Raw genomic sequence first — 27561 nt, 5'->3', positions numbered from 1 at the left:
GACTTGAAATAAAACATGATATAAAAAATCTAAATTAGATTTTGTCATTCCCCCATCATAAATCTATAAAATATTTTTTCTGGATTAAGTTCTTTTAACAATTGTAAAGTAAATTAAAACATTCTAAATATATTTGTTGATATATAATTGTTAAACACAAAGTAAATTTTTCTTGAAAAGATGTTTATTAATAAAATTACAGTTTTTTTTATTTATTCCATTTATTGATGAACAGGATATATTAATAAAACTGGAAAGGCTCAACATTAATTCTATTTCTCCTTTCAGTTTTATTGATATAAGCTCCAGGAACATTTTATGAAAATGGAAAAGTTTTGTTATGTCAGTACATTTCAATTCCTTTGGAGTCTTTCAAGATAATAGACCAAAAGCAAAGGGCTCTGTGATCAAAATTATTTTTAATGTTCTCCTAGCCATGTGTAGTTGTCTTCAAAATTTGTCATTAGCCAAGATTTGGAATTATTGAGTTCTGGGAGGTATATGAAAAAAATACAGTTTAAAGACTTCTTTGATGATCATTATACTCACTGTTCTTTTGCTAATAGATACTTTCTGAAACTTATATTTCATCAGTAATTTTGTAATTTTGTTAGCTTTTGCTAATTTTTGCAAATACGTGTGTTTTAATGATTTTTTAAATTGTTATTTTAAACTGAGAATCTGTTTTTGTCAAGAGCTTGGATTTATATTTAGCAAAATGTTGGGTTAATCAGATTAAACTCATTCAGTTTATGGAAAATCTCTGTCACATAAGCTAATTGGGAAAATAAGCCCATTTTGTTGGACCAAAAGAAAAAAGTCAAATTTACTTTGGTTCCCAAAAGTCTAATTATGCTTTTAAATGTAAGTTACTAAGATATACCTATGATAAGTAATCTTACTTTGCATCCAAAAGTAGGTTTGTTGATATAATTTCCTTGCACATTAATTTAATGCTTTGCATTTAATGTCATTTCCCCTAAACTTTTATTGGCCTCATTTTAATGCACTGTGAAAATTAGACCTCAGTTTTCGTTACAATCAGTCTTGTTGGTGAATGTTTTCAGTCTTAAGGATTTAATGTGTGTACTGGAAATAAAGGCCTATCTTGAGCCCATGCATTGAGCAGCTGTACATAGATGTGTTCATGACCTTTTCCATAGGAACCTATATCAGCCTGAATGAAAGCTTGTACAGAAAATCTCTTCCTTTTCTTTCTTCCACCTCCTCCCTCCCCCACCCCTTTTTTTAACCTACTGGGGATTGAACCAGGGGTGCTACATCCCTAGCTCTTTCAATTTTTAAATTTCAGACAGGGTCTTGTTAAGTTGCTGAGGCTGGCTTCAAACTTTGGATCCTCCTGCCTCAGCCTTCTCACTGGCTTTTTTAGGTATAATCTTAAGCACTTCTTTTCCTGAACTAATCACACCAAGAAATGCTGTTTTCTCTGCTATAAAACAGACTTAAATTGATTTGAGGATGATTTGATATGCTCTTTGACTCATTAGTGTGTAGGGCTTGTTTTTCATTATCCTCAATTTCATCCACGAACTATTGGAAAACTTTTCAATATTTCAGATACTCTACAAACTTCTTGTTTTTGAGTCGGGAATCTATTTAATTTCATTGAAGGACTTGGCATCTGGTACCTTTTGGCTATTATAATGTAACCAAGTATTATAACTTTTTCTACAGAAATGAATGTCATCATAAATTTTATAGTGAGTGGTGCTAATTTGTGTGAGTTGTTCCCCCCGCTCCCCACCACATAGAACAGAAGAATACGTTCATAACATGGATAGATGGATGTATGTATGGATAGAAAGATAGGTAGTACCTAAGCAAAAGCTTTATAGGAATTATCCAAAACAGTATGAGAAAAAGTAGAAAAAATTTCTACAAATATATAGAACAATAGAACTACACAAAATGGAAACTCATGCTGCTTTTTTTTTTTTTGGTACCAATATTGAACTCAGGGACACCCAGCTTTATTTTATATTTTATTCAGATACAGGGTTTCACTTAGTTGCTTAGCATCTTGCGTCTGCTGAGGCTGGCTTTGAACTCGTAATTGTCCTGTATCAGCCTCCAGAGTTTCTGGGATTACAGGCATGTGCCACCATGCCTGGCTTATGCTGCACTTTTAGCTAGGATGACTCAATATTATTATATCACTGAGGTTTTCTTTTAGAACTAAGTAAGTTGATTATAAAATTTACTAGAATAGGAGATCCAACATGGCGGCAGGCGGAGAGGCAGCACTTTCAGTACCCCCTCAGTGATGGGGTCAGAGAGACGCATAGATACGCTTAGATTCTACCTGCTAAGAATCTCCTAGCAAAATTCCACTGAAGAGAGACCAGCCGGGAGTTACTAGGATTTTTGGAGGTGACAGTTTGCCCCAGACGAGTGAATCCCCACCACAAGACGCAGAGGTCCAGACCCACCAGCCGCTGTCCGCGCGCCGCGGTGCGGCCGCCCGCCTGCAGCTACCTTGATTGGGCGGCTAGTCTCTGAGACGCAGCTAGGCAGGAAGAGGTCTCTAGCCAAGCCTTCATGAAATAGCGCCGGGAGCTGAAGCCAACTGGGGATAGACCAGTCCCACCCCTCCCTTCGGACACTCCGGCAAGGAGCCTGGGGCCCGCCATAGCAGAGAGGTGATGTCACTGGAGTTCGGCCGACGGAATTCCTTCCCAGCAGAATCCACTTTAGCAGGTGTGTGACTCCCACCCCATCCAGATTCAAGCAGCCAGGAAACCTCTGGGATCTCTCCAGGGGCATGTCTGTAGGGAAGCAGAGGGAGTTCCCCATCCCCAACCCCCCATATCACCAGTGGCGACTCCCAAGGTCTTAGCCGCCAGTTTACCACAGCACTGGGGCTTAAATGGGAAGCGCAGTGGGGCTGCAAGTGTAACTAGATCTTTGGAGAACCGCTACCGGTGAACAGGACCTGGCTGGCTGGCTGGCAGGAGGAAGGGGGGGAGGGGCTGGAGAAGTGAAACAGCTCTGGACTAACAGGATTGAGAGACTCCCAGGAGCCTCCTTACAGGGATTGCTATCGGCACATAGAGGGCAGAAGCTCAGCTCGGAGGGCAGAGCTCCACCTACTGGAAGAGAAGAAAATGGATCTCTAAGATTTCATTTTTTTTTCTTCTCTCTCTGTTCTTTTCTCTCCTTTTCCTTTTTTCTTTCTTTCCCGTTTCAAGGTTTATTGTTCTTTTCATTCTCCTCTAATCCATCTATCTCTCTCTCCTTCTTTCTTTTTAAGAGCACCTTCCTTCCCCTACCCCCCAACATTCATCCCAAGCATTACGTCTTCCATTAGTGTAATTGTCTAAATGCAAATAGGTGAATGTTTCGAGGCTGTCTATAGGGCTCCTAAATACCTAACTACTACCAACACCCTGATCCAATCGTCTGTTAGTATCCCCTTTCAGTTGAGCAATCTTCTAAAGTAGCCAAGACATACTAACCCTCATACCATCATAGCACCTAACCTAAACATAAAGTCCTAAGAACAAACAACAAATCACTATATGCATACAGAATCCGGAAGCCTTTTATGAATTGAATGAATCAGCTTTAAAGTACAATAAAGCCCTACATTTCTAGGCGTAGTCTCCCACCACAAAGGAGAGACATCAGAGATAATACAAAATCAAAACAAATTTATAGGAGAAAGCAGAAACACAGCAGTCAAACAGAGCTGGAAAGTAATGTGAACAACATGAAAAAACAAGGGAAAAAAGGATTACAAACAATGCAGGACAACTTAAATCTACAGGAGGACCTAGAAGCATCAGAAACATGGACAGGGAAAGAACTGAAGGCATACCTAACTCAGATGGTGGAACAGAATATTAGAGAAGACATGAGACAGCAAGTCCATGCAATGAAAGTATATTTTGAAAACGACTTAAACAAACAAATTCAATTGGCAAAGAACGAGCTTTACCAGGATATAGAGATTAAAAAAAAAATCAAACTAATCCTAGAAATGCAGGAAACCATAAACCAAATTAAAAACTCAAACGAGAATATTACAAATAGACTAGATCAAGTAGAAGTCAGAACATCAGATAATGAAGACAAAGTTTATCAACTTGAAAAGAATATAGTCAACACAGAAAGGATGCTTAAATCTCACGAGCAATCTATCCAAGAGATATGGGATGTCATTAAAAAAACCAAACTTGAGAGTCACTGGGATAGAAGAAGGTATAGAGGTTCAAACCAAAGGAATGGACAACCTATTAAATGAAATAATCCTAGAAAACTTCCCAGAGATGAAAGATGGAATGGATTGCCAAATCCTGGAAGCCTACAGGACCCCAAACATTCAAAACCGTAATAGACCAACTCCAAGACATATAATTATGAAGATAGCCAACATACAGAACAAGGAGAGAATATTAAAAGCTACAAGAGAAAGGAGGTAGCTTTTAATATTCAGGGGTAGACCAATTAGGTTAACGACAGATTTTTCATCACAGACTTTGAAAGCGAGAAGATCCTGGAACAACGTATTTCAAACGCTGAAAAATAATGGATTCCAACCAAGAATACGGTATGCAGCAAAATTAAGCTTCAGATTTGACAATGAAATTAAAATATTTCACGATAAACAAAAGCTAAAGGAATTCGCAGCCAGAAAACAAGCACTGCAAAGCATTTTGAGCAAAATACTACAAGAAGAGGAATTGAAAAATAGCTTCCAAAACTAACAGTGGGAGGTATCTCAGTAAAGGGGGAGAAAAATAACCAAAGAGGAAAAACTATCCAAACTAAAATAAATAAATAAATAAATATGACTGGAAGTACAAACCATATTTCAATTGTAACCTTTAATGTTAATGGCTTAAATTCACCAATCAAGAGACATAGGCTAGTAACCTGGATTAAAAAAACAAATCCAACAATATGCTGCCTTCAGGAGATTCATATGATAGGAAAAGACATACACAGGCTGAAGGTGAAAGGTTGTGAAAAATGATACCACTCACAAGGCCCTCGGAAGCAAGCAGGAGTGGCCATACTCATATTGAATAAAATCAACTTCAAACCTAAGTTAATCAAAAGGGATAAAGAAGGACACTATATACTGTTAAAAGGAACCATCCACCAACAAGACATAACAATTATCAATTTGTATGCACCAAACAGTGGTGCTGCAACGTTCATGAAACAAACTCTCCTCAAGGTCAAGAGTCAAATAGACCACAACACAATAATTATGAGGGACTTCAACACACTGCTCTTGCCATTAGATCCTCTAGACAAAAGCTGAATAAAGAAACTATAGAACTCAATAACACGATCAATAACCTAGACTTAACCGACATATATAGAATATATCAACCATCATCAAGTGGATACATGTTCTTCTCAGCAGCACATGGATCCTACTCAAAGATAGACCATATATTATGCCATAGGGCAACTCTTAGTAAATATAAAGGTGTGGAGATAATACCATGCACCATATCTGATCATAATGGAATGAAACTGGAAATCAACGATAAAAGAAGGAAGGAAAAATCCTGTATCACCTGGAAAATGAACAATATGTTACTAAATGATGAGTGGGTTACAGAAGACATAAAGGAGGAAATAAAAAATTCTTAGAGATCAATGACAATACAGACACAACATATCGGAATCTATGGGACACAATGAAAGCAGTTTTAAGAGGGAAATTCATTTCCTGGAGTTCATTCCTCAAAAAAAGAAAAAAACAACAAATAAATGAACTCACACTATATCTCAAAACCCTAGAAAAGGAAGAGCAAAACAACAGCAAATGTAGTAGAAGACAAGAAATAATTAAAATCAGAGCGGAAATCAACGAAATTGAAACAACAACAAAAAAAAAAACATTGAAAAAATTGATAAAACTAAAAGTTGGTTCTTTGAAAAAATAAATATGATCGACAGACCCTTAGCCATGCTAACGAAGAGAAGATCTGCCCAGATTGAGTCAGGAAGACACACACAACTTAAACAGACCAATAACAAAGGAAGAAATAGAAGAAGCCATCAAAAGACTACCAACCAAGAAAAGTCCTGGTCCAGATGGGTATACAGCGGAGTTTTACAAAACCTTCAAACAAGAATTAATACCAATACTTTTCAAGCTATTTCAAGAAATAGAAAAAGAGGGAGCTCTTCCAAATTCATTCTATGAGGCCAACATCACCCTGATCCCGAAACCAGACAAAGACACTTCAAAGAAAGAAAACCACAGACCAATATCTCTAATGAACCTAGATGCAAAAATCCTCAATAAAATTCTGGCGAATCGAATACAAAAGCATATCAAAAAAATTGTGCACCATGATCAAGTAGGATTCATCCCTGGGATGTAAGGCTGGTTCAATATACGGAAATCAATAAATGTTATTCACCACATCAATAGACTTAAAGATAAGAACCATATGATCATCTTGATAGATGCAGAAAAAGCATCCGACAAAGTACAGCATCCTTTATGTTCAAAACACTAGAAAAACTAGGGATAACAGGATCTTACCTCAACATTGTAAAAGCTATATATGCTAAGCTTCAGGCTAGCATCATTCTAAATGGAGAAAAAATGAAGGCATTCCCTCTAAAATCTGGAACAAGACAGGGATGCCCTCTTTCACCACTTCTATTCAATTTAGTTCTTGAAATACTAGCTAGAGCAATTAGACAAAAGAAAAGAAGAACTTAAATTATCACTATTTGCTGACGACATGATTCTATACCTAGAAGATCCAAAAGGGTCTACAGAGAAACTACTAGAACTAATAAATGAATTCAGCAAAGTGGCAGGATATAAAATCAACATACATAAATCAAAGGCATTCCTGTATATCAGCTACAAAACTTCTGAAATGGAAATGAGGAAAACCACCCCATTCACAATATCCTCAAAAAAAATAAAATACTTGGGAATCAACCTAACAAAAGAGGTGAACGATTTATACAATGAAAACTACAGAACCCTAAAGAGAGAAATAGAAGACCTTAGAAGATGGAAAAATATTCCCTGTTCATTGATAGGCAGAACTAACATCATCAAAATGGCGATATTAACCAAAGTTCTCTACAGGTTCAATGCAATGCCAATCAAAATCCCAATGGCATTTCTTGTAGAAATAGATAAAGCAATCATGAAATTCATATGGAGAAACAAAAGAGCCAGAATAGCAAAAGCAATTCTAAGCAGGAAATGTGAATCTGCAGGTATAGCGATACCAGATATCAAACTGTACTACAGAGCAGTAGTAACAAAAACAGCATGGTACTGGTACCAAAACAGGCAGGTGGACCAATGGTACAGAATAGAGGACACAGAAACCAATCCACAAAATTACAACTTTCTTTTATTTGATAAAGGGGCTAAAAACATGCAATGGAGGAAGGATAGCATCTTCAACAAATGGTGCTGGGAAAACTGGAAATCCATATGCAACAAAATGAAGCTGAACCCCTTTCTCTCGCCATGCACAAAAGTTAACTCAAAATGGATCAAAGAGCTTGATATCAAATCAGAGACTCTGCGCCTGATAGAAGAAAAAGTTGGCTCCGATCTACATATTGTGGGGTCGGGCTCCAAATTCCTTATAGGACGCCCATAGCCCAAGAGTTAATAATAACAAGAATCAACAAATGGGACTGACTTAAACTAAAAAGTTTTTTCTCAGAAAGAGAAACAATAAGAGAAGTAAATAGGGAGCCTACATCCTGGGAACAAATTTTTACCCCTCACACTTCAGATAGAGCCCTCATTTCCAGAATATACAAAGAACTCAAAAAGTTAAACAATAAGACAACAAATAACCCAATCAACAAATGGGCCAAGCACCTGAACAGACACTTCTCAGAGGAGGACAAACAATCAATCAATAAGTACATGAAAAAATGCTCACCATCTCTAGCAGTCAGAGAAATGCAAATCAAAACCACCCTAAGATACCATCTCACTCCAGTAAGATTGGCAGCCATTATTAAGTCAAACAACAATAAGTGCTGGCGAGGATATGGGGAAAAGAGTACACTTGTACATTGCTGGTGAGACTGCAAATTGGTGTGGCCAATTTGGAAAACAGTATGGAGATTCCTGGGAAAGCTGGGAATGGAACCACCATTTGACCGAGCTATCGCCCTTCTCGGACTATTCCCTGAGGACCTTAAAAGAGTGTACTATAGGGATAATGCCACATCAATGATCATAGCAGCACAATTCACAATAGCTAGACTGTGGAACCAACCTAGATGCCCTTCAATAGATGAATGGATAAAAAAAAATGTGGCATTTATACACAATGGAGTATTACTCAGCACTAAAAAATGACAAAATCATGGAATTTGCAGGGAAATGGATGGCATTAGAGCAGATTATGCTAAGTGAAGCTAGCCAGTCCCTAAAAAACAAATGCCAAATGTCTTCTTTGATTTAAGGAGAGCAACTAAAACTGAGCAGGAGGAAGTGCATGCGGAAAAGATTAACATTAAACAGAGAGGAGTGGTGGGAGGGAAAGGGAGAAAGAAGGGAAATTGCATGGAAACGGAAGGAAACCCTCATTGTTATACAAAATCACATATAAGAGGTTGTGAGGGGAAAGAGGGGGAAAATAAGGGAGAGAACTGAACAACAGCAGATGAGGTAGAGAGGGAAGATGGGAGGGGAGGGGAGTGGGGATAGTAGGGGATAGGAAAGGCAGCAAAATACAACAGTCACTAATATGGCATCATATAAAAATGTGAATGTGTAACTGTTGTGATTCTGCAATTTGTATTTGAGGTAAAAATGGGAGTTCATAACTCACTTGAATCAAATGTATGAAAGATCATATGTCATGAGCTTTGTAATGTTTTGAACAACCAATAAAAAAAATTACTAGAATAATAAACATGCAAAATTAGCCTGGAAAACTCTGAAAAGCATTAGGGATGGATAAGCCTTGCTAGCTTTTTGAATAGATTTTAAAGCCTTTCTTAATTAAAATAGGTAGATATTACAGTAAAACAATAGAATAGGAAAATCTAACAAAAATTACATACAGAAACATGGTATACAAAGCAGTCAGTCTGCATATCAAGTCAGCAGAGGGAAATGAACTTTTTAATAGATAAAGTTGGGATCATTGAAATAAAACTGTATATTTTCACAGAATATGCCAGGAAAAAAATCAAGTGGATCAGAAATTTAAATTTACAGATTGAAACCATACGTATTACTAAGCAGAAAGCTTAATTCATGTCTAAACTGAGAGTGGGAAATATTTTCCTAATAGGACTCAAAATCCAGATGTGGTAAGGAAAAAACATTGATAAATTAGATTTGAGAGAAAAGTAATAAAATATGTTCTTGAATGAGAGAGGGAAAGAGAAAGAAGGAATAGTATTCACAAAGTAAAAATTCAAAAGCGAAGAGGATGAGTAGCTTTTAGAAAGAGAAAATGATGACATCCTGCCCTAAATAGATATTAACAAAAGATTCAGAGAAAACAAACAAAAATTGATCTATAAAAAATGTTTAGATTTACACATAATGACGAATGTTAATTACCCCTATAATAAACTTCCACGTATCTCCTATTAGACTGGCAAAACCCCAAAAGTTTGTCAATAAACTCTGTTGACTAAGCTATGGGACCCTCATATATGTTGCTGAGCATAATGCAAAATGCTATACCATTTATAGTGGGGAACTTGACAATATCTAGCCACACCATACATGGATTTACTCATTGGCTGAGAAGTTCTATTTTTAAAAATCTGTCAGAAAAACTCAATGGCAAAAATCTAAAATGATTCATGCACAAGTTATTTATTATAGTATTATAATAATAAGAGATAAAATGACTGCCTCATCAGTAGGGGATTGGTAGATTAAAATATTGTATAATCACATGGTTGAACTACTGTGAAGTATGAAAGAGGAGGCAGGAGATCATTATACACTGATATGGAGTGTGCTCTAGGATGCATTTTTTCTATTTAGAAATATTAAGTGTGACTCTTCTGTAAGTCAAAGTCCATAAATGAAACTTCAATTTGGCAGATTATTCATTGGCTTGGACCTAAGAATTTAATGATTTCAAACTTAGGGAAGGACTATACGTAATAAAACAATGATAGCTGCTCTGACATTAACTGCCATACCAATCCTACCTAGCTTAGGCACTCATTATATGATTTCATTTAATCTTCTTAATATAGACAGAAAAATTCCATTTCCAGAAGCTGATTGGTTAATCCAGTTCATTGATATGTTTGTTTACTATGTTCCTCTTCTATCAAGTGTGTTGATGATATAACCTTTCTTGCTGTTTAAAAAAAATTTTTTCCCCCTCTGTGAGTGTGGTACTACAGATTGAACCCCAGGGGCACTTTACCTCTAAGCTACATCCCTAGGTCTTTTTATTTTTAAGTTAAGACAGAGAGTCTCACTAAGTTGCTGAGGCTGTTCTGAAATTGCCATCTTCCTGCTTCAGTCTCCCAAGTAATGGATTATAGGAGTGTTCCACTAAGCTCAAATATAACAGTTCTTAAAAGCACTCTAGCCAGGCACTGTGGCCCACACCTATAATCCTAGCGGCTCTGGAGGCTGATACAGGCGGATCCCAAGTTCAAAGCTAGCCTCAGTAAAAGCCAGGCACTAAGCAACTCAGTGAGACCTTGCTCTAAATAAAATATAAAATAAAGCTGGGGATGTGGCTCAGTGGTCGAGTGCCCCTAGTTCAATCCCCTGGTATTCCACACCTGCCCCCCCAAAACACTCTACTAGTTGTTTCTATAAAATTTTTATTGACTTCTAGTATGCAGATTTTGTTGATCGTACATCCTGGATGGAATCAGGATGGGAAGGCATTAGCAGGCATAATCAATAGGAACTTTAGTAGCTTTCAAAATCCTCCCTTTTAAGGGGTCCAGAGGCAACTCTTCTCCCCACCCCTCTACTGTGTGCTCTGTGAGACTAACTCCTAGTGTGTAGATCCAGTGATAAAAGGTAAACCAGTTTCTTCTCCTTGTGAATTTCCCCCTTCTTGTAGACCCACAAAGAGTAGGACTGTGCTTTACAAGAAGAGTTGCAGTGATGACTATTTGCTGCTCTGGGGCTCCCCCTGCTGTTGGACTAGCTGTGCCTTTAGGCAAACATGATAACTGTTTCAGCCTCTAAGTAAATCCCTTTAAGGAGCAGAGAGGCAGCACCTGGGGGAAGCTGAATGCAGGCCTAAGCAGTAAGGGTGTGAAAGCTGAGCCTTGGGATTCCAGCCCAGCAGGGGAGCCTGTCTATCTTCATTTTCCTCTATCTGCAAAATAATTTCCACCCTGCAGGCTCGATTTAAGGACTAGCAATTATATAACTCACCTAACATCCATAGGAAACATTCTGAAATGGTGGGTCAAATTGACTGAGTTTATTAAAATTTGCTGGCATTATTGTTCAATTATTTTTTCTTGAAAAAGTTTAAGTGGTTTATTGTATATAATCAGAGAGTAGATTTGCATTTTAAAAAATGTACCCTAGTCTACATTGGTCAAAGTAATCCTATTTTCCCTGGAAAAGTTAATTTCCTGGAAAATGAAGTTTAGTCTATTCCAAGATATACCTTCATTTTCTTAATCAAAGGTTGCTTGTATCATAGTAAATGTACTCACCTTTCAAATAATTTCCAGTAGTTTTCCTGGAATTTTAAATTTTCTAGGAAGTTCTGTTTTCTGTATCCATGAAAGGAAATGTCACTAGGGTATCGGTTATTAACAGGCATTGTTGAGCAAGTTGTAATGGGCCTTTTTCTAAAATTAATCACTGGAAGTAACTGACCTAATATGGGGCCCATCCCTTGGTTAAAAACAAATTCTTTAAATACGAACAATCTGAAATTTGTTAATGTGAGGTTTATCAAATAACATGGTCTTACTTGCTACCATAAACTCACAGTCGTTTGATGAACAATTAAAAAAAAATGACTGCCTCAATTAAAAAATAAAAATAAACTGGAGGCATTTTGTCTACTGACCCTGTTCATGAAGTGCTGGAGTAGTCTGTTTTCCCAGTGCTCAATTCCCTACTGTGGAAGGAGTCTCTCCTTTAGAAGTGATTTCCATATCAAAAGCCCTAGTAAAGTTTCTTGAGTTCATATTGGAGTGTTCCTCCACTCCCTGAGGAGCCATTACTCTGAAGGAGGCTGTTGCAGTGTGGGCTCAGGCACTCAGGAGCCCAGGAATTAACAGGGAAACCCAGTAGTAAAGGGACAGTTTCATAAAAAGTTATTTAAAAATACATTGTAAAGGAAATTCCCTCATTTTAGCTGCACGGAGTCCCATGTATTCTGGACAGCCTTTATCTGTTCCATTAGGCACTGGTCTCCAGCATGTATGGAGCGGACTCTGCCACACGGTGTCAGTGTTTCCACAGCACAGCCCTTCAGGATGCTCAGGGCTGGTTAAGTTCAAATCCACTTTGTGTTTGGAATGTTCACAAATTGAAAACCAGAAAATATGTCCCCAGAGTTGAGCTACATGCTTGTGGGGTAGAACTCATTTTTGTTAGAAATCAATTTTGTAAAGTTACTTTAAAACTATAGCTTGTACTTTTAGAAAATGATTCATATTTAAAATTATTAAATACATAGCATGTGAAAAGTTTATGAGTCAAGTGAAGGAATCATATTGAATGCCTGGTGTTAACACCATTTCTTGTCACTTCTAGCCTTTCTCATTATGTGCATCTGGACTTCATATCACACTGAAGATGGCATGCATACTGTTGTGCTTTTCCTAATTTAGCTCAGGTCATTTGCAATCTGTTGTGATCTCTTAATAGTTAAGGCTGGATGATCGATCTTCCATAAAAGAAAAGCTGGGGGTGTAGCTCAGAGGTAGAGTACTTTTATAGAGGCCCTGGTTTTTATCCCCAGCACTACAAACAAACAACAAAACAACACAGGTATAAAAAGGAAAAGCATGGCTTTTGGTTTTGTTTGCTTGAAATTGGATTCTGACTTAAGCACTAACACATCCCTGTGATCTCTCAGAACCTCATCTTAGACATTTAAACAATGAGTTCAGGGTCCTCACTGCCAGTGCCCTTAGGAGGACTTAACAATACCAAATGAGCATGAAACACCAGCTGAGCTTATGGTGAGCACTCAGTAAAGGTTGTATCTCTACCTGTCACATGTGGCTTCTTTTCTTAGGTTTAAGTGATGTGAAAGGCCACCAGTAAAGGTTGTATCTCTACCTGTCACATGTGGCTTCTTTTCTTAGGTTTAAGTGATGTGAAAGGCCACCTTTGTCCCAGAAGCCTTTTCCCCCTCTTTGGGAGATTCTATTTATGAAAAAAAAAAAAACCTGCAAAGGTATTAGTGAATCAAATTGTAAGGCATTATAAAGGCTTTTAACATAATACATTTGACAAGAATTGTGTCATCAGCCATCAGTACCTTAAGATGCTTGTTCAAGTTTCCATTTCTAATCTAGCACCTTGCATATAAAACTCCTACCAAAGTATGAGAAGAAAATAGACCTCAGTATGCAATGCAGGAAAATTATCCCAAGGTTCTTTGCATACCTGTTTGGCCATTGACAATAGCGTGCCTAAAATATTTACATCATACATTTCTTAGACATATCTGGAAACCATAAGAGAAGGGTTTTGTGTTTAAAGCTTCAATAATTTTTTCCAAAAAGCACTCAAATTTTACAGTGGTTAGTTTCCCTTATCCAAGATTCTTAGGGCCAGAAGCATTTTAGATTTTTCAGTTTTTCATACTTTGGAATATTTGTGTAGACTTTACATGTTTAAAATCCCTAGTTCAAAAGTCCAGCATCTGAAATGTTCCAAAATTTGAAACATTTTGAACATTATGTCAATGCCCAAGAGGTGGCAGATTTTATATTTCATATTTTCTGATTAGAGATGCTATGTTAGTCACTTTCTGTTACTGTAACAAAATACCTGATAATCAACAGGAAAAAAAGGAAAAATTTATTTTGGCTTACAGTTTTGGATATTTCAGAATTTTGTGGGTTAACCCCTTGACTGGGGGGTAGTGATGAGGTAGTCTATTAAAGGGGGAACATGTTCAGGAAGCTGCTTACCTCGTGGCAGCCAGGGAGCAAAGAAAAATGGGATGGGGTCAGGGTGCCAATATTCCCATCAAGGGCATGCTCCCAGGGAGCTAACTTCCTTCCACTAGTCCTCACCTCCTAAAGTTTCCACACTCTCCCAATGAAACCAAGCTGAGGATCAAGTATTTAATACATGGGCTTATATGGCATATTCCAGGTCTGAACTATATCAGGTTCTCAGCCTATAGTATGTAACTTGAGCCTGAACTTTACAGACAATGCCTGCCAGCTCTCAAAGTGAAGCAAAGACATGTATATTTTTAACCTCTTGACTGAAAATGTCATATTTTTATGTTGGAGGTACACAGTGTCCCCTTCAAACACCAGTTTCCCCTATGTTCTCTTAAAATCCTCTGTTGTTTCTAATGTCCTTATTTCCTTTATAGATTTCTCCCTGCTTTCTAATAGGTGAGTATAAAACTAGAATCTTACTCACCTCATGCGGATTGGTTTAAATTGCTTCAGACACAAGTAAGAGATGAGAATTATAGCTCCCAATCCCTGGGCATCCTTTTCCTTCTGGGAAATGGTACCTCTGCCATCTCCCATGCTTAGGCAAAAGACTTGGAGACCTTTTTGCTTCTACTTTTGTCTCCCTCACCATCTGTGATCCATTGAGTCACATCCACTGCCATTAGGAGACATCCATAATCTTATCACATAGGATAGTCCTGTTGTTGCCACATTGCCCAGACCTCTGGACAGCTTGCCTCCCAGTGCAGTCTCCACAGCCTCCTCAGCCTTCTCCCTGATCTTATGGCTTGTGGTCCTGTTCCACCCCCTTCGAAGCAAGACAGATGCTGCCCAGAGGCAAGCCCAATTGTGTCCTCCAGAGCTTAGAGCCATCACCAGCCTGGATGGCTGCAGGAAGCAGATCTTCCTCTGGCTTCCTCACCTTTCAGACCTCATCTCTTCCCACTGTGGTGTCCTCCATTCTCCTACATTTGTTGGCTTTTGCTTTGGACCAGATTGTTAAGAAAGGAAATCCATGGTGAGATGGAGCCTCCTGCACTGGGGCTCTCCCCGGGATATGTCCTTGTTCATCTGGTTTTTAGTATCCACCCCATGGCTGGGCCTCTTGCTACCTTGTTCCATCACATGGCTGAGAATGTCCAGGGCCATGTACATGAAGCCAGCTCGTGCTAGACATTCTTCCTGTCTCCCCATGGTAACAGTCAGATAAATAACAATGTGTTTCATATAAAATGAATTTTATTCTTCCTGAAACTGACAAAGGCAGTTTTCATTTTTCTCCCTGGGCTTAGCAGCAGGGCAGGCAGAAATTGAGGACTATCCTTGAGCCTGTAGCCCATACTTTCTATGGTATTAGAACGGGATTTGCTTCATGATTGTGCATGAGCTCAGGGCTCAGGTTCAAAGGGGATGTACCTCTGGGATGTTTCCCACCTGCAGACCTAGCCCTTTATTCTCTGCTGCTCCCTTGGGCCTTATTTCTGCCTCTAGCATGGCCATTGCTCTGTTTTGTCAGGTTAAGTCATATCTTTTTCCATCTTAATGTGTCCCATGTTAATAGACATTCTTTTGTCTTTCTTGTAGCTGAGCAGCGGTTACAGTATGTGGGTAATGCATGTGTGAAGGAGAGCTGCTGGTCTAATGCTCTACCTCTACCCTGGGGACTCTACTCTTCAAATACTGCTGCACCTGAGGGTTTTTTTTTTGTTGTTTGTTTGTTTTTTTTGCATAGTTTCACTAGTTCTAACTCATAGAAAAGGGCAAAATAAAGAAAAATGGTCATATTTTTGTTAATAAAGTTTGATGTTTTCATCATATCTTTTTTTATTTATTTCTAAGAAATACAGCTGATACTGTCTCTGTAAGCCCAACTGATCCTATTCTCTCCTTATTTCTTCCTCAGGGGTAATAACCATGATGTTTTGTTATTGTTGTTGGACTTTTTTCATTGGGGAAGGGCTGTACTGGGAATTGAACATAGGGTACTCTAGCATGCTAAGGTCTGACCAAGTTATCTAGGCTGGCTTTGAACTTATGATTCTCCTGCCTCAACCTCCAAGTGACTGGAATTGCAGGCACAGGCTAAGGTACTTGTTTGTAAAGATCCTTTTGGGGGTCTTAAAATTTAATAAACATGGTAAAAGAATTTATGTCCATATATAATACACAATATTTTGTATGATTTAACCACATGCAATACATTTATTTTAATTGACAAATAAAAATTATATCTATTTGTTGTGCCCAACATCATGTCTCCTTAAAGGTATACATTGTGGAAGAGCTAAATCAAACTAATTAACATATCCTTTACCTCATGCATTTTTTTTTTTTTTTTTTTTTTTGTGGTCAGAACATTTAAAAATAGTATCCCAGCAGTTTTCAAGCTTTGGTTGATCTAGCACCTGTGCTAATGATGGCAGACCCTAATGGCACCCATTATTGTTAACTGTGGTCAGCATGATGTATGGTAATTCCTGAAATGATAATTAATTTTCTAAAGTCTGAATCTTGACTGATGGAATTAAAACAACTAATGTTAAGGAAAAAAATAGATAAGGGAAGGAGGGAGGGAGAGGGGGAGGAAGAAGGAAGGAAGGAAATAATAAGGAAAAGAAAGCAAAAGAGACTAGAAGTACAGAAAGAGAAGAGCAGAGGGCCTCCTCTACTATAGCTAGGCACAGCTCTTCCCTTGTACTTCATCTCCCTGACTTCTGGCCCATTGCCACTCGCTGGGCACACAGACTTATCTTCTTCTGTAGGAGGTTCTGTGGGCTAGAGGATGTGAAGCACAGAGAGGGCTAAGCCCAGCCCCTGCCCTCAGGAAAGACACTCTAGGGATTGCCTCACACAGTTGTGCTCAAATGCAACATGCACGACATCACTGAGCCATATTAAAGCTCTGACTCAAGGCTCTGGGGCAGACAAGCTGGTGCTGCTAAGAATCAAGGCATGGGGGCCCAGCAGAGCCAGAGGAGAGAGCAGCTCCCTTGTAAGAAACAAAGAGGAAGTTCTGGACAGAGAAGATGAGGTCTATGCTGGCATTCAGACGGAGTGGTTTGCCTCTTACAGGGGTTTCCAACTTAAGGGGCATCTGTGCTTCTCTTGTAGGTGAAAAAGGGAAGACATAGGAAAAGGGTTAAGAAGCAAAATTCCAGTTCTTCAGCAATCCTATTTTGACCCTAATGCACTTAATTTTGTCCATGGTGTATGTGTGTGCACATATGTGAGTGTGCCCAAGTGTGTGCAAGGCAACTTTTTATGATTCTACATTGTAAATATGTATATCTAGAGATAGACTGAACAAATGACTTGCTACTTCTAAATTTCTGACCCTACATCTAGAGTGAGAAGTGTAAGAAAATTTTTTTCATGTCATAATGAGAATAATCCCCTTATGTGCTTGACTGAGAGTATTCACTCCTCTGGATGAGGAGTGGGGCTATAATTACCTTGTGAGCATAACTCCTTTGAAGGATGGCCTCCCATAAAGCTGAATACTTCTGGGTGATGCTTCCTGCTAGATGTCTCCCAGGAACCTCATATCTCCTTGTGGAGGTGATACATGGATGAGCTTTCAGGAAAGAACTTTTCAGATGAGTCATCCTGAGCTTCATCTGAGATAGTTTGGTAAACATGGACAATATCTATTGCCTGGACATTGTGGGGAGATAAAATTTTGAAAAAAAAAGAAGAAGAAAATAAGAAAAATAAAAGGGTAAGAAAGGAATTATTTTGCATTCTTGGCTTGAAAAATAATATTTATATATTACATGTGTATTTTATTTATTTTTTCAGTTCTAGTATTCTGGTTGAACTAAAAAACATCTAGTGATAATTCCCAAGTGTATTGTCTTTGGTAGTTATTTTTTTTTACCCTAATGGATTTTTGTCTTAATGTGGTCTAGATGATTTTCAGCAAAATGTGTGTGTGTGTGTGTGTGTGTGTGTGTGTGTGTGTGTGTGTGACTGTGTGTGTATCTCTGAGTAAATTATAAATGTCCATGATTGTCAAGTTTATTCCTTTGTAAGTACAATGTTTATAGAAAAAAAGACTTTCTTTTGCATTTGAATTTTCCTGATCTTTCTTGGTATAATGAGAATCCCATTGGTTGTGGGAAGATTGGCAGATGAGAATGGTGGCATTTTCATGACTGATGATACAGGCTCTCCTCCACAGAAATCTGTGTAATGAGACCTAGAACAGATGCTTCAGGTCAATTCTAAATAACTTAGTATGACTTAATGTCATTACAGATAGTGGTCTTCTGTTTAGGTTCTATTAAATCAAATATTGACTGACTTGGATGACACTCTATTGAACATGCTACCCTATGGTTTCTGAGTTTTCCCTAATATATGATGAGAAAGGGTGATGAAAATCTGAAGAAATGAAGCCAAGGGTACATATGAACTGTGCTGTAATTGTTACTACCAAATGAAATTCTCTGCTTTCTAAATATTGTATATTTTATGACACTGGCAAAGAGTAGCTTCTAATTTCTTTCCAGTCATCACCAGTGATTTGGCTGTGCCAGAAACCACCTCTGCTGTTTCTTTCTGAGGTTATTGCAGCCTGGTTTTGTTGAAACATTGGAGTTATTGGTAGCAAACAAAGGAAATGACTTTAAGGTCTGCAATGATTAGTGTTAGTATTATTCCTGATTGTATCAACTATTTTAGTGTGTGGAAACGAGAGTAGGGAGCTTATGAATAGCCATTAAATGCAGGCATGTCCTGTTCAGGATACAGTCAATGAGAACTGATTTATGATTCAGTTTGTTAATATTTTATATTCTATGTTAAAACAGACAATTCCCAGGAGTTTAAGCAAAGTTAGGATCAACACATGAAAAATAGAAAATATTGATTAATGCTGAAGCATCTATCCCAGTTGACCACACTGTTACCTTTTAATGCAGAGAGTTTGAGTGATGGTGACTCCCTCATTGGAAAGGGTGGGATAGTATACTTAGTTCCATTGGGTATTTTGGGGCAATTGTCAATGTTCGTTATTCTCCATGAGCTATCTCTGTACATGTAGATTGGGCTTTGGATGATCTAGCACCTGTGCTAATGATGGCAGACCCTAATGGCACCCATGAGCCCCAGCCCTGCTTTATGATGAGGATGCTGACTCTCAGGAGAAGAAGAGTGCTCAACTCCCCATAGAGAGTTTATGGGGTAGAGACAGAGGAGGGAAAAGCTTCATTTTAGTGCCTTTATTGAGTCATGATGATATTGTTTTCTTTAAATGCAATCATTCCCAGGTTCTGCTACCTTTCCTTTTGAATAACACCTCTTCCCCTGGAGCTATGAGCAATGACAGTGTGTGGCACATTTTATCTGAGGTTCTTGAAGCCAAAGCCCCTTTACATCTTGACCTTCCACAGTGGCTTTTCCACTGCTGCTTCACATGCTGCAAATACTAGTAGTACAATGGGGTTATAAATGATATGTTCTAGTGAGGGTCACATGCATTGATCTGTATCTGTTCTTGTCAGATCCAGCAATCACCCTTCACAGACTTTCTACCTACGATATAGCTTAAAACTATAGCCCTGCTCTCTCTTCAGTCTTCCTTCACCATCATGCTAACATCTGTAACACTTAAATGGCTACCCTATTAATAAGGGTAGGGTAAGCTTCTAACAAGTAAGTTCCCAAAATTCAGAGGCTTAGGTTAGATGCTCTGGATTCCTTTCATACCACCCAACAGTCACCAGGAATGGAGGCACTAACCTTTTTGCAACAAACAGGGTTTCAAAATGACCATGGACATCTGTTTCTTCCATTTAAAATTGACCATGGAAGGACATGTCCATGTCCTATGAAGTTCGTATTGACCAGTTTAGAAGTTGCATGCATATTTTGTCTACCCATGTTTTACTGGAGAGAATATAGCTGTGTAGAGCTGCAAGGAAGCCTGGGTGATTATAGTACTTGGCTGTCCACAATGTAAAAACACCAATATTGGAATCAAAGAAAGGGAGAAATCATTGGATGACCAGCTGACAGAACTGATGTTACCCTTATATGGGGCAAAAGACCCTATAGCCTTCTTGCCATGTCTACGTGTACTGTTCTTCACCTCATTTTTCTGAGACAAGAAAGAGGAGGAACTAAAGAAACAATTTGAGTGAACTGGCTGATAGCAGTCTTACTGCACACTTGCTCTATAGGAGAATATAAGCTTGTCTATGAGGATTTAGGTAATGGAGCATGCTGTTAGCTGAACACAGCAGCAGCCAAAACATCTTCAGCAATGTTATTTAAGGGACATATATTTGTAGTCAGCATCTCAATAATGAATTATTATTTATTTAGGTAAATATAGGGAAAATTATGTTTTCATTTGCTTTAGACTTAGAGCTTGGATTCCTTCTTATTTTTACTTTATTCTAGTTATTCCTAGGCATAAGAAAGAGAAATACCCTTAGGACCATTTCTAACCTCTACCCTTGAAAGGGCACTGAATCCACCACACAAATCATATGTCAAGGAGGAAAAAAATGCTGTTTCTAAGTCTATTAGCACTGCTAATTTACTTTGAATATGAAACTACTTTAATTTTGGAATTATTTTTGGCCTTAGACAACTCTTCCTTAGCAACAGAAAGCAGGGCTATAGGAAGCCACAAAGTCCTATAAGAAAGCTCAAAGTGGTGGATTTAACTAAAGCAAAGGAATACTTGAGAATCCTTAAACTATTAATTGACAGCTTTTGATCTGGCAAAGGTGCTAATAAGAGACACTGGGAGAGAATATTTCTATAAAAATGCAGTCAGGCCTGCAAACGAAAGTGTTGGAGCATCTAGGATAAACTGTTCATAGGACAAAGTAAGCCATGGCACCTACTCAAATACCTAAATACCTTGATTATCTGAGAGGCAGAAGATAGGGTACCTATTAAGTGAATATAAGGACTTTCCTAGTTTTGCAGAATAATTGATTTTTGTTTGACTTCTAGTTAAAATGAGCCCCTCTTCTTAAATTCTTGCTTAAATCAGAAAATTAACAGCTATTTCTGGAGCACTTGTCATGTCTGCTTATTGGTCTTAATGCTTAGGCAGCTCTCCTGGGTGTTGCTCTTCCACCTTGCAATATTAGATTAGCAGTTCCTTCTAATGCTGTGTAAATATTTATGGAATTGTTGCAGAGTATACACATTAAAAATTATGACTTTCTGAAAAAGAATATATTTTATCCTGAGAACACATGACACATGAGTCAGAGTTGGGTTACTAAACCATATCAGATCATTAAAAAAAAAAATCTTGCCAGTACATCTGAGTGAAGGAATGGTGGCAGGCCATGGAACGTAAAATCCATTGGTGAGCAGGTGATGGGATGACCTGGCATGTCCACTGGGCTCCCAGTGTGAGTCTTTGTGCCCTGTCTAAAGCCAGGCCCACATATCCCTTTCTTCTCTTGAAGAAATGATTCAAAGTCCTATCTCAGTCAAGGGAGTTGAGACATATCCCTTTTAATAAGATATTGCTGGTATGATTATTTTTTCCACTTGTCTTAGAGCTTGGTAGCTTCTTTTCATTGTTATTGTTGTTGTTGTTATTGTTGTTGGACATGGTACTCTATTTTTTTTCACTAAGTCCTTTTTTTATTGATTTATTTAAAAAAAATAAATGACAGGGAATGCATTACAGTTCTTATTACATGTATACAGCACAATTTTTCATATCTCTGGTTGTACATAAATTATGTTGACACCAATTCGTGTCTTCATACATGTATTTTGGGTAATGATGTCTATCACATTCCACCATCTTTATTAATCCCCTGCCCCCTCCCATTCCCTCCCACCCCTCAGCCGTATCTAGAATTAATCTATTCCTCCCATGCTCCCCCTCCCTACCCCACTATGAGTCAACCTCCTTGTATCAGAGAAAATATTTGGCATTTGTTTTGGGGGGATTGGCTGACTTCACTTAGCATTATCTTCTCTGATACCATCCATTTACCTGCAAATGCCATGATTTTATTCTCTTTTATGCTGAGTAAAATTCCATTGTGTATATATGCCACATTTTTTAACCCATTCATCTATTGAAGGGCATCTAGGTTGGTTTCACAGTTTAGCTATTGTGAATTGTTCTGCTATGAACATTGATGTGGCTGTGTCCCTGTAGTATGCTGTTTTTAAGTCCTTTGGGTATAGTCTGAGGAGAGGGATAACTGGGTCAAATGGTGGTTCCATTCCCAGATTTCCAAGGAATCTCCATACTGCTTTCCATATTAGCTGCACCAATTTGCAGTCCCACCTGCAATGTTTGAGTGTGCCCTTTTCCCCACATCCTCGCCAATATTTCTTGTTGTTTGTCTTCATAATAGCTGCCATTATGACTGGAGTGAGATGGTATCTTAGAGTAGTTTTGATTTGCATTTCTCTAACTGCTAGCGATGATGAACATTTTTTCATATATTTGATGATTGATTGTATATCCTCTTCTGAGAAGTGTCTGTTTAGGTTCTTGGTCCATTTGTTGATTGGGTTATTTGTTTTTTTGGGTGTTTAGCTTTTTGAGTTTTCTTCATATACCCTAGTGATTAGTACTCTATCTGATGTGTGAGGGGTTAAGATTTGCTCCCAAGTTGTAGGCTCTCTATTCATCTAAAGATTGCTTTTTTTTGCTAAGAAGAAACTTTTTAGTTTGAGTCCATCCTATTTATTGATTCTTGGTTTTAATTCTTGTGCTATAGGAGTCTTATTAGGGAAGTTGGGACCTAATCCCAGATTATGAAGATTAGGGCCTACTTTTTCTTCTATTAGACACAGAGTCTCTGATTTAAATCCTAGGTCCTTCTTCCACTTTGAGTTGAGTTTTGTGCATGGTGAGAGATATGGGTTTAATTTCATTTTGTTGCATATGGATTTTCATTTTGTTCTATTTGTTGAAGAGGCTATTTTTCTTCAATGCACATTTTTGGCACCTTTGTCCAATATAAGATAATTTTAATTTTGTGGGTTAGTCTCTGTGTCCTCTATTCTGTACTGTTGGTCTACCAGTCTGTTTTGGTGCCAATACCATGCCGTTCTTATTACTATTGCTCTGTAATATAGTTTAAGGTCTGGTATAATGATGCCACCTGCTTCAATCTTCCTGCTAAGGATTACTTTAGCTATTCTGGGTCTCTTATTTTTCCAGATGAATTTCATGATTGCTTTTTCTATTTCTATGAGGAATGCCATTTGGATTTTGATCAGAATTGAATTAAATCTGTAAAGTGTTTTTGGTAGTATGGCCATTTTGATAATATTAATTCTGCCTATCCAAGAGCAAGGTAGATCTTTTCATCTTCTAAGGTCTTCTTTGATTTCTTTCTTTAGGGTTCTTTAGTTTTCATTGTATAGATCTTTTATCTCTTTGGTTAAGTTGATTCCCAAGTATCTTATTTTTTTTAGGTTAATTAATGTAAATGGGGAAGTTTTCTGATGGAGCTTTTTGGGTCTTCTAGGTTTAGAATCATATTGTCAGCAAATAGTGCTAATTTAAATTCTTCTTTTCCTATACGTATCCCTTTAATTTCTCCCATCTGTCTAATTGCTCTGGCCAGTGTTTCAAGAACTATGTTTTTAGAGGGAATGCCTTTAATTTTTCTCCATTTATAATGATGTTGGCCTGAGCCTTAGCATAGTTAGCCTCATGATGTTGAGATATGTTCCTGTTGTCCCTAGTTTTTCTAGTGTTTTGACATGAAAGGATGCTGTATTTTATCAAATGCTTTTTATCCATCTATTGAGATGATCATATGATTCTTATCTTTGAGTCTATTGATGTGATGAATTTCATTTATTGATTTCCATATGTTGAACCAACCTTGTATCCCTGGGATGAATCCCACATGATCATGGTGTACAATCTTTTTGATATGTTTTTGTATTTGATTTGCCAAAATTTTATTGAGAATTTTTGCATCTATGTTCATTAGAAATATTGGTCTGAAGTTTTCTTTCTTTGATGTGTCTTTGCCTGGTTTGGGGATCAGGGTGATATTAGCCTCATAGAATGAGTTTAGATGTGCTGCCTCTTTTTCTATTTCCTGAAATAAATTGTAGAGTACTGGTATTAGTTCTTCTTTAAAGGTCTTGTAGAACTTGGCTGTGTATCCATCTGTCCTGGGCTTTTCTTGGTTGGTAAGCTTCTGATGGCGTCTTCTATTTCATCACTTGATATTGGTCTGTTTAAATTGTGTATATCTTCCTGATTCAATTTGGGCAAATCCTACGACTTAAGAAATTTGTCAATGCCTTCAATGTCTTCTATTTTATTGTAGTATAAGTTTTCAAAATAACTTCTAATTATCCTCTGTATTTCTGTAGTGTCTGTTGTGAAGTACCTTTTTATCATATGTGCTAGTAATTTGAGTTTTCTCTCTCCTTCTATTCATTGGTGTGGCTAAGGGTCTGTCAATTTTATTTTATTTTATTTTATTATTTTATTTTATTATGTGGTCTGTTTTAGAGAAGGATCCATGTGCATGTGCTCCTGAGAACAAAGTGTATCTGCTTGATGCAAGTTGAAATATTCTATATATGTCAGTTAAGTCTAAGTTATTGATTGTATTATTGAGTTCTATAGTTTCTTTATTCAACTTTTGTTTCAAAGATCTAGCCAGTGGTGAGAGAGGTGTGGTAAAGTCACTCAAGATTATTGTGTGATATTTTTATTATTATTATTTGAGTCTTGAACTTGAGAAGAATTTGTTTGATGAACATAGCTGCACCATTGTTTGGGGCATATTTGATTTATGATTGTTATGTCTTGTTGGTGTATGATTCCCTTGAACAGTATGTAATGTTCATCTTTATCCCTTTTGATTAACTTTGGCTTGAAGTCTACTTTATTTGATACAAGGATGGAAACCCCTGCTTGCTTCTGCAGTCCATGTGAGTGGTATGATTTTCACTAACCTTTTACCTTAAGTCTATGTCTTTTCTTTCAGTGTATGTCTTTTCCTATCAGATGAATCTCCTATAGGCAGCATATTGTTGAGTTTTTTTTTTTTCTTTAAATCCAGTCTGCTAGCCTGTGTCTTTTGATTGGTGAGTTTAGGCCATTAACATTCAGGGTTATTATTGAGACATGGTTTGTATTTCCAGCCATATTTGTGTATTTTTGTTATTTAAATTAATTTGATTAGTTTTTCCTTTAGGGTACTACCTCCCTCTGCTGATTTTCATTGTTGTTTTTCATTTCCTCTTCATGGAATATTTTGCAAAGGATGTTTTGTAGTGCCGGTTTTCTAGCTATAAATTCTTTTAACTTTTGTTTATCATGGAAGGTTTTTATTTCATCTTCAAATCTGAAACTTAATTTTTCTGGATACAAGATTCTTGGTTGGCACCCATATTCTTTCAGAGCTTTATATATGTCATTCCAGGATCTTCTATCTTTCAGAGTCTGTTATCCTAATTGGTTTTCCTCTCTATATAATCTGATTCCTTTCTCTCATTGCTTTTAAAATTCTCTCCTTATTCTTTATATTGGGCATTTTTATTATAATGTGCCTTGGTGTGGGTCTTTTGTGATCTTGTACATTTGGCATCCTGTAGGCTTCTTGAATTTGGATTTCCAATTCATTCTTTCCAATTCAAACTTTCATGTTTGGAAAGTTTTCTGATATTTTTTCATTGAATAGATTGTTCATTCCTTTGATTTGGACCAGTATCCCTTTCTCTATCCCAATAACTCTTAAATTTGGTTTCTTTATGCTATCCCATATTTCTTGAATGTTGAATGTTCTGCTCATGGTTTTTTACCATTATGCTGTGTGGTCTATGTTCTTTTCAAGATTATAATTTTATCTTCATTGTCTGATTATTTATCTTCTAAGTGCTACTCTGTTGGTGATGCTTTCATTTGAGCTTTTAATTTGGTTTATTCTTTCATTTCAAGGATTTCTGTTTGGTTTTTTCTTTTTTTAGAACCTCTATCTCCCTGTTGAGGTGATCTTTTGCTTCTTAGATTTGTTTATGTAGCTGCTTGTCGAAGTGATCTTTCACTGCTTGTGTTTGCTCTCTTATATCTTCCTTGAGTTTACAGATTCCTGAACTCTTTCTCTGTCTTTTTTTTCCCCTGCTGTGTCTGCCAATGATTCTAATGATGTGGTGTCTTGATTTGTTTGTTTGTGGAACTTTCTTCCCTTCTCTTTTCATGTTGCTCGTGTGTCTTCCTTTCCAGCTCTGTGGGTCTGGGGTGTTATTGTTTTTACCTTATAGGTTTGTAGTGCTCTTGTAGGGTTCCAAGATACTCCTTTGTGGAGAAGGACAATATTAACTGATCCCAGTATCCACAATATATCACCTATGAACAATTTCTTGTTATTAAGACATTTACAGTTTAGTCCCAATGTACAGAAATGTTGGATTCAATTATTATCTAAAATATAATCAGTAGTTTCGTGAAAAGGTTTACAGTTTCTGATGGTGGACAATGAACTGGGAGTGGGGAGTAGGACAATATGTTGAGGGGGAGAGATGTGAGGGTATAGAATTAGTATATCCTAGGAAATGTGAAAGAGAAATCTAATGAAGAGGGTTGGTAGCAAGAGAATAGACAGGAATTATTTAGGGTAGACAAGTACAGGGGAAGACAGTAGAGTACATAAAACAAACACATATATGTATTTAGAGAAATATAGGATGTTAAAATAGTAAAATTTGAAGGGGGAAAGAAAAAAGAAAGAAGAAAATAGAGGGGGAAAAGGCATATACAACACTTCTATATTATATTATTCAGATGACTCAGTCCTTAAAATCCTATTTTATGCAAAGTTCTTGATTTCACATATGTTAGGTATGTGAGAGCCAGAGGATAGAGGGGTAGAAGAGAAAGAAAAAAATACTCGAAAGAAGAAACCATGGTTGTTGCTAGTTTTAGAGATCCATTTCTTTTCTGTTTCTCTTCTCATCCAATAGGTGGGGCTGTCTGTTTTAAGCTGGTGTCTCTGTCTTCAGGATGGTGTATATAATCAGGATGGGAGGACTGATCCCAGTATAGGGCATCTGAAAGCGGGGAGTGTCACCCGCCAGTCTCTGCAGGGAGACTGCACCTCGTGGGTCTCTTTTGGGATAGCTCATCTGACTTAAGAACCCGATATTGTCTCCCTCTCTTGCCTAGAGATTTCCCAGCTCCTTGTCTCTCTGTTAGGCTCCAAACTTTAGTCCCATCCCCTCTTTCTCACTTAGCAGTTCCCACGGGCTGTACCTCTCACAGCCAGGCTCACACTAGGTACACGGAGCCCTGATCACACTGCACACTTGCCCAATTAGGAGCTGTTTTTGTGTTGAGTGGTCATTGTACAGAGGTTGCCACTGGGGGGGGGGTGGCAAGTTGGATACCTCGTACCTGGCCAGATGGAGATCCGATCTGAGAACTGAGAGCTGCCCCCATCAAATATGGCGAGAAAGGTTATCCAAGATGGAATCAGTCTGCTTCCA

General features: G+C 37.7%; 1 protein-coding gene across 8 annotated transcripts in view; it reads left to right on the top strand.

Annotated features, from left to right (window-relative positions):
• The window catches only part of Cobl (cordon-bleu WH2 repeat protein), a 288719-nt gene that overhangs the window by 109561 nt on the left and 151597 nt on the right, over positions 1-27561 (top strand). The gene's annotated exons all lie outside the window — the stretch shown is intronic.

Source organism: Callospermophilus lateralis, chromosome 1 (genome assembly GCF_048772815.1).
Source record: "Callospermophilus lateralis isolate mCalLat2 chromosome 1, mCalLat2.hap1, whole genome shotgun sequence".
Lineage (NCBI taxonomy): Eukaryota > Metazoa > Chordata > Mammalia > Rodentia > Sciuridae > Callospermophilus > Callospermophilus lateralis.
The sequence above is the reverse complement of the archived record's forward strand: the minus strand, read 5'-3'. Positions and strand labels throughout refer to the sequence as shown.